The 8,268-nt window shown below is 38.2% G+C and overlaps 1 protein-coding gene across 1 annotated transcript in view; it reads left to right on the plus strand.

Annotated features, from left to right (window-relative positions):
- Positions 1-8,268, plus strand: part of LOC106868471 (cell death abnormality protein 1) — a gene marked incomplete at its 3' end in the record, with an annotated part of 329,389 nt that overhangs the window by 99,284 nt on the left and 221,837 nt on the right. The window lies entirely within an intron of this gene.

Below are 8,268 nucleotides of genomic sequence, written 5' to 3' on the forward strand. Positions count from 1 at the left end.
GCACACCGGGCGAAATGCTTAGCCGTATTTCGTCTGCCGCTACGTTCTGAGTTCAAATTCCTCCGAGGTCGACTTTGCCTTTCATCCTTTCGGGGTCGATTAAATAAGTACCAGTTACGCACTGGGATCGATATAATAGACTTAATCCGTGTTTGTCTGTCCTTGTTTGTCCCCTCTGTGTGTAGCCCCTTGTGGGTAGTAAAGAAATAACACACACACACACACACACACACACACACACACACACACGCTTCAGCAGTTCCTATGTCAGTAATGATTCCGTAGATAAAGTGAAGGACTAAGATTTATTGTTGATTTATTGTTGAGAAGAAATGTGAAGAGAGATTAAATGATGTTTCATATGATGTTCAACGCAGAAGCACAAATAAACTTCACACAGTCTCATTTAACTCCTTCCTCACTTATACATACTCTCTACATAAATCTATTATGGTTAATGTATGTACTTTTTCCGCCACTCTGGTTTAATGTTGCGTCTGTTAATAATCAAAATGCACCTGCTTCCGGATGAATATCAGCGCGATCTATCGGTCGGTTTATTATAAGCTATTCATTATACTGTTTCCACAAGTAAATGCCTCATATTTGGTTATCGTTAAATTACTATCGTGCATTCATTATATAGCAGACAAATAAGACAAATTGTTTAATATGTTAAAATATCTAACGAGAAGACAGATGAAAACTGAAATGTTATAGTTTTTTCACCCCGAAATTAATTGCAAATTTATCGTCAGAAATGGTTAGGGGGGAATTCTTTTGTGTTCGAACAAGATCTTCACCTGATAGCATTAGCCCATTTCCCATGTTTAACGAGTTCAGCATGAAATTAGCTGCTGCAAAGCAACAAACATATGCAGCGTGTAACCAGAAGTAGAACCTGGGGCTATAATGAAGAGACAAAAAGGAGACGATCGAGAGTGTGTGAGATTAATTCATATTGATCAGGTATATATTCTTGACAGCCAGGTGAACTGATTGGTGAACTGCGATATGAAACTAAATCATGTTGATCTGGCACTTTTTCTTGACAGCTAGTAAAACTCATTGGGAGACTGTTGTCTGAGATTAAATTACATCACTTTGCTACCTACTTCTGGCAGTTTGATGAAACTATTTGTTAGCTGTAATTTCAGGCTGAACTTAATTGATATGGTACCTATTTCTGAAAGCTAGATGGTCTGAAACTGAATCACGTTGATGGTATACTTATTCTTGACAGTTTGGTGAACTAACTGGTGGACTGTGTAGTCTGAGGCAGAACTACATTGATCTGCCACCGATTCATGACAGCTGGGTGAAATGATTAGTGGTTTGTGCTTTAAGGCTGAACTATATCGATCAGGTACCTACGAAGGGATACTGAGAGGAACTTTCTAGGTGCAATCCCATGGTCATGCATGACCGAAGTGGGCCTTTACCTTTCTTTATAAAGAAAAAAAAAAACGCGAGAGGTGTATCGATTTTTAATTTATCAAAGTGCAACAATTTGCAAAACAAAATAAATTTCCTCACTTTTATAATATTTCGTAATGAAGTCTTGTAGTAAGGCATTCTATATTTCTCTATGCCTTTATCTTAACGCCCTTTTCTAAAGACAAACTTGTTTTTATCTCTTTGTCGCATCGTTTCGTATTTCTTTCGTCTTAGAATTATCAAGACAAACACAGACACACAAACATATACATACATACATACATATAAATACATATATACGACGGGCTTCTTTCAGTTTCCGTCTACCAAATCCACACATATAGCTTTGGTCGGCCCGAGGTTATAGCAGAAGATACTAACCTAAGGTGGCACGCAGTGGGACTGAACCTAATACCCATGTGGTTGCGATGCATACTCCTTACCACACAGCCACGCCTGCGCCTTTGCAGAATTTTCTTACTTTATTTATGTTGCTGTACGTAATTCATCGCAAAAGAGATGCCCGTAAATTATCCAGAGTTGAGTATATATTGTTTACTTACTAAAGCCCTTCTGCCCAATGCCACACAGGGCATCGACAACTATTTTTCAGTGTCCTTGACTCTAGGGTGCCTCTTCTGCTTCTCTCCAGATGGATCCATTATTTTTCACCTCTGCCTCAGTATCCCGCTTACAATTATTTTTAGGTTTCCATTCTTCTCTCTCCTTAGTGGGTTCCAGGTTAGAGCCTAAGGTGTAGGTTTTCTTTCGGATTTTGCTGCACCGCATCATATGTTTCCACAAGGGAAGGCCTTTTAGGTTTTGTTGGTTTATAATAGTCATCAATGCTTTCGTTTTGTTGATTTGCTTTATTCTATGTAGGTGTGTTGCTTCTAGGCAAACTCATTTTTACCTCTGGGAAGAGGCGACCATATATATGGTACAAAAATAAAAATACGAAGTTGAGGTAAAAAAAAAAACATTAGAAGTCTTTTTACATTTCGAGCTTGTACTCTTGTACAGAATGAATGATGAGGAAACAAAAACAATTGGAGAAGAAAAAGAGCAAACGTATCACAAATAGACAGTCACCACACATACTGAAAATATACAATCTCCCACATCACCTCCAATATAACTGTGTCGTAGAGTTTTTAGACTTACCTTCCTTTACTTACCATCTGAATAATTAGTAAGATTTGTCAAGTTAAAACCATGATCTCTGATAGTTGCAACCTTGTTGATTTAAGGATAGTAAATGCAAATTATACTCCTACACACTATTGCACATGACAGGAAGCTATCACTTACTGTATGGACGTTTAAAGAACTACATGTGTGCAGTCTAGTCTAGTTGATGATATTAAATAACCAATTGGTGGCACTCATTGTAGTGACTTTACCAGTCCTGAAGACTATATTATGTCATATAATTTACTCTAGTTTCTAATGAGTTTTTTCTTTCAGTGACTCATGTAATTCGTGTTACTACACACATACATACATACACGCGCGTGCGTGCGCATACAAACTCACACACATACGTACACAGCCCGAGAAAGACGGCTCTGAAATTTCCTGCTGAACAACTTGCACATGTAGCTTGTTTGTAGTGATCAAATGTTTGTGTTGTACACTAAGTCTCTCTCTTCAAATTGACATTGCCTGTAGAAGTGCAGGATGTTCCACACGTCAGACGTCGAAGTGATCGCGACTCGATCGTGAAATTAAATGTTTTACTCAAGAACTCTACGCCGCCTTGTTTGGGAATCGAACTCACGATCTCCCGATTGCGATGTATGTGTGTGTTTACACACACATACATAATAATTATTTCTATTTTAGGCACAAGGCCTTGAAATTTTTTGGGGGAGTAGGGGTGGGGGCTAGTCGATTACATCGACCCCAGTGCGTAACTGGTACTTATTTCATCGACCCCGAAAGGATGAAAATTACATTTTCAAAAAGTCCAGTTGCCATACGGAATGAAGAATTTTCTTTTTTCTTTTTTACTTGTTTCAGTCGTTAGGCTGCGGCCGTGCTAAGGTATTGTCTTGATGAGTTGCATTAGGTGCCGTGTAATGACACTGAATCCGAAATCACGTGGTTACAAAGCGAGTTTCTTGACCACAAAGTCATGAGTAGAGAATGAGAAAAAGACGGACGAAATGCCGATAAGAAATTTGCCCGGCGTGCTAATTAGTCTGCCAGCTCGCCACCTTACGATGGCAATTAATAATCGCGAAACGCCAGCTTCTTTACTCTGCAAATGAACAAATTACTGAATAGATATCCATCATTAGTTTTCTCGGGTTCCAGTTATCAGCTGACTTGCTATTCTAGCTTTGTTACTAGACTAACACAATGAATAAACTTACTGATATAGTTTTACTGCAAAACGAAACTAAGAGCTTAGTTATTTCTTCACTAAACTATGAAGTGTGATAACAAATTGTCTGATTCATTAGTTACATATTTCACCCATTTAATTCTCATATTTTTTTACTGACAGCGATCATTCTATGAACGTATAGGAATTTCAAGTGCCGATATTTGAGACGGTCGCTGTAATCTATCTATCTATCTATCTATCTATCTATCTATCTATCTATCTATCTATCTATCTATTACTTGTTTCAGTCATTAGACTGCGACCATGCTGGGGCACTGGAACACCGCCTTGAAGAGTTTTTAGTCAAATGACTCGATCCCAGTACTTTTTTTTTTTTTGCAAAGCCTGATACTTAAACTCTATCAGTCTCTTTTACTGAACTGCTAGGTTACAGGGACATAAACATACCAACACCGGCTGTTAAACGGTGGTGGGGGACAAGCACAAGCACAGATACACACACAGATACACACACATTCATACACACACATACGACAAGCTCGAAAGAATGAAAGGCAAATTTGACCTCGGAACCATTTGAACTCAGAACGTAATGTGCATTGTGTCCGGCTCGCCGCCATAATGGTAACTGTAATTACAGAAACTCCATTTTTATATTCGGTTTGCAAAATTCTTAACGTGAATTCGTGTGTTGAAACAAATCCAGGATCCTGGGAGGGTCATTACGCCAGTAATAATAACACACGCACTGGTACCACATCTGCTTTACACGCAGGTCGTGAGTTCGATCCTTGCCAGAACCTGCATATCCCTCTGCCAGCGGTGAGCTGGTAGAATCGTTAGCACGCCGGGCAAAATGCTTAGCGGCACTTCATCTCTCCTTACGTTCTGAGTTCAAATTCCGCCGAGGTCGACTTAGCCTTTCATCCTTTCGGGGTCGATTAAATAAGTACCAGTTACGCACTGGGGTCGATGTAATCGACTTAATAAACTGTGATATTATGCGAGGAAAAGTGTAATATTTAGCAACAGATTCGAATATCGATTTTATAAGAAAGTTGGTAAAGAGTCGTTTACACAGACGATAAACTGACGTGTGATGGCTGCCTTAGAAAAGTGTTAGCTAGAAAGAAAAAAAAAAAAGCCCAACCGTACCTCCTGTATTTTTCGACAGTCAACGAATGATTCAGTCGTTGAAGGAAATTGTATTTCACTCAAATGTTCGGAGGGTCAAAATTTGGTAAAAACTGATTTATAATACAGGCATAAGGCCGCACATTCCGAAGGAAGGATTAAAAAAACTTCGATACTTAACTGGTGTTATATTTATCGATATCCTGGATTTTAAACTAGTTCGTTAGACTGTATCTAAATACTAACTTTACCAATCCAAATAATCAATAAGTAGAATTACTAATGTTTCTTAAAAATGATTCGGAAGGAAACAACCCCTGAAACGTTCAGTGAACCAACAAAATAGTAAAGCTGACAGTAGTATTTTATTTAACGCTCAGTGTATCTTTGGTTGATAAGAACGTAAAGAGTTATCTTCAGACGGGGAAACAAGCCCGAATGCTTACATCAGAATGGGTGGCACTAAAGTAGAGTTGGTGTTATTGAACCGGGTGACAGATTAATCGGCCATTTACAAGTAAGAATGGTCCTTTCAAAGGTTTCTACTTAGTTTCTTATTTCTTTATTACCCACAAGGGGCTAAACATAGAGGGGACAAACAAGGGAATTAAGTCGATTACATCGACCCCAATTCGTAACTGGTACTTAATTTATCGACCTCGAAAGGATGAAAGGCAAAGTCGATCTCGGCGGAATTTGAACTCAGAACGTAACGGCAGACGAAATACCGCTAAGCATTTCGCCCGACGCGTTAACGTTTCTGCCAGCTCGCCGCCACTTAGTTTCTGTCAATCAAATTTCATTTACTTTGGTCGACGCGAAACTATGTTACAGAAGATATTTGCCCAAAGTGTAGAGGGAACGAACAAAAAGGCCCACGTAGTTGTGAAGCGAACCCGTTACCTACGCAGCCATCTAAGAACATATATTTTCTTCGGCTTTTGTGTAACAATTAACCGCACATGGTTTGGAGATTAATTTGCTATTAACTGCTGCTTACAGTATGAACTTTATATGTAGTAATTAGAGATACTGTTAAAAGGAGATTCTTACAAGATGTTCAAAAGTACATAAGTATCTTTTCTTATGTTTCTCTCTACACATCTCACACTAGCATATCAAATCTATCTATCTATCTATCTTTTTTTAATATATAAATTATCCCATGTGTTTGATTATAATCCTTGTCAAAATAGATATGTTAATTTTACTCTACCATCATTCATATAAAAAGGGGGAAAAGTACATATGCTCTTGAATATAAATCGCATCTGGTGCAATTTAACGCCACAAACAAACAAAATAAATAAGCCAGAAAATAGAAACTATCAGAAAAAAACTATAAAGTCTTTTTGTACAATATTATTTATTTTTAAACTGTTTTTTCTCTCCATGATGCTGATGTAATTGACTCACCTGAATTTAACAAATCATGCTAATATTTTCCAAAAGGTAAAGCTTACCTAACTTTCTTAAATATTATTTTTAAAAATTAGACACGACGTTTTCAGATTAAGCGAGGAAGTGAAACGAAATCATGTGAAGAATATCAGAATGAAGAGAAGCAGCTAGAATAAGGACTCACTTAGGCTCAGGTCAGCCATAATTTACAGCGTTAAAGACGTGACTATTAAAGCCATGCATAGTTTATCTGGAACTGATATCATCCTAGATGTATGAGCTGATATAGATTTAAGTACTATTTCTAGCAGGGAGAACAACCGCGTAGCGGCTAATTTTAATATTGGACAGTCAGGAATTACAACCTATTTGTGGACTGGATTCACCGAAATATAAGCTTTGGCACTATGGTACACATACATACATACATACATACATACATCAGCTTACCTTCTCATACAGCGTTTGCGGTCGTGCGTGTCTGTCTCAAATCGGACTCGTCAGGCATTAGCAAATCTGCAACAGACGTGAACATAGCCTTTCGTAAATCTTCGCTCGCTCACGAAGATAAGAAGGTATATATATATATATATATATATATATATATATATATATATATATAAATGTATATGCATATATATGTAACACACACATACATATATACACACATTCACACGCATACACAAATGCACCCCCACCATAAAAACGGCACATTCCCAAGACGCAAATCAAAATACATCCCGATATACATATCAGTTTATATAACGGAGAGTGTGCATAATACTGAAAATGGTAATCGTACTATCAGAAATGTGCGAGCGCGCCTCTGTGTATATGATATAATATCTTATCTTGTACTTGCTTCAGTCATTGGACTGCGGCCATATTATATCTATCTATCTATCTATCTATCTATCTATCCATCTATCTATCTATCCATCTATCTATCTATCTATCTATCTATCTATCTATCTATCTTTATAATACACACATACACACGCACGCACATACATACACTCGCGTACACACACCCACACCCACGCACACAAACTCTCACACATACTCACAGTCATATGTTATTGTAAGGTGTCCGCGTAACCGGGAGCATTACATGGCATTAAGATGGTACTTTATTAATCCGAAAAGATGAAGAGTGCGATTTCAACTCAGCATGCTGGACAAAATGCTTAGCAGTATTTCGCCCGTCGTTATATTCTGGGTTCAAATGCAGCCAAGGTCGACTTTGTCTTTCATCCTTTCGGGGTCGATAAATTAAGTACCAGTAAAACACTGGGGTCGATGTAATTGACTAGTCTCCTCTCGCCAAAATTTCAGGCCGTGTGTCTTTAGTAGAAAGAATTCTTCTTCTTCTTCTTCTTCGATGAAAACTCTCAGTTTATTTTGCTGGGTATGATGGAAAGTGTCAGCTGTCCACAGCCAGCAGACGAAGGTAACAATTATTTACTGGTCATGCTTCAAGAATCCTGCGAAAAATTCTTGCAATTTCAAGCAATGCTGATTTTTGTAGGTGTTCTATCTTTACATCTTTACCAATCTTTTTGAGTTATGTTGGTGGTTGAGTGCCGGCGTGCTAATGTTTCTTATTTCTTTACTGTCCACAAGAGGCTACACACAGAGGGGACAAACAAGGACAGACAAAGGGATTAAGTCGATTACATCGACACCAGTGCGTAACTGGTACTTAATTTATCGACTCCGAAAGGATGAAAGGCAAAGTCGACCTCGGCGGAATTTGAACTCAGAACGTAACGGCAGACGAAATACCGCTAAGCATTTCGCCCAGTGTGCTAACGTTTCTGCCAGCTCGCCGCCTTATGAATGAATATAAAATATTGGCTGTTTTTTTCCTTTTTCTTCATGCTAATTGACAAGCCTTAACAATAGATGGGTAAAGGTTACATGAGTAGAAGAGACAGCTCTAC

Source organism: Octopus bimaculoides, chromosome 3, assembly GCF_001194135.2.
Source record: "Octopus bimaculoides isolate UCB-OBI-ISO-001 chromosome 3, ASM119413v2, whole genome shotgun sequence".
In the NCBI taxonomy this organism is placed as follows: Eukaryota; Metazoa; Mollusca; class Cephalopoda; order Octopoda; family Octopodidae; genus Octopus; species Octopus bimaculoides.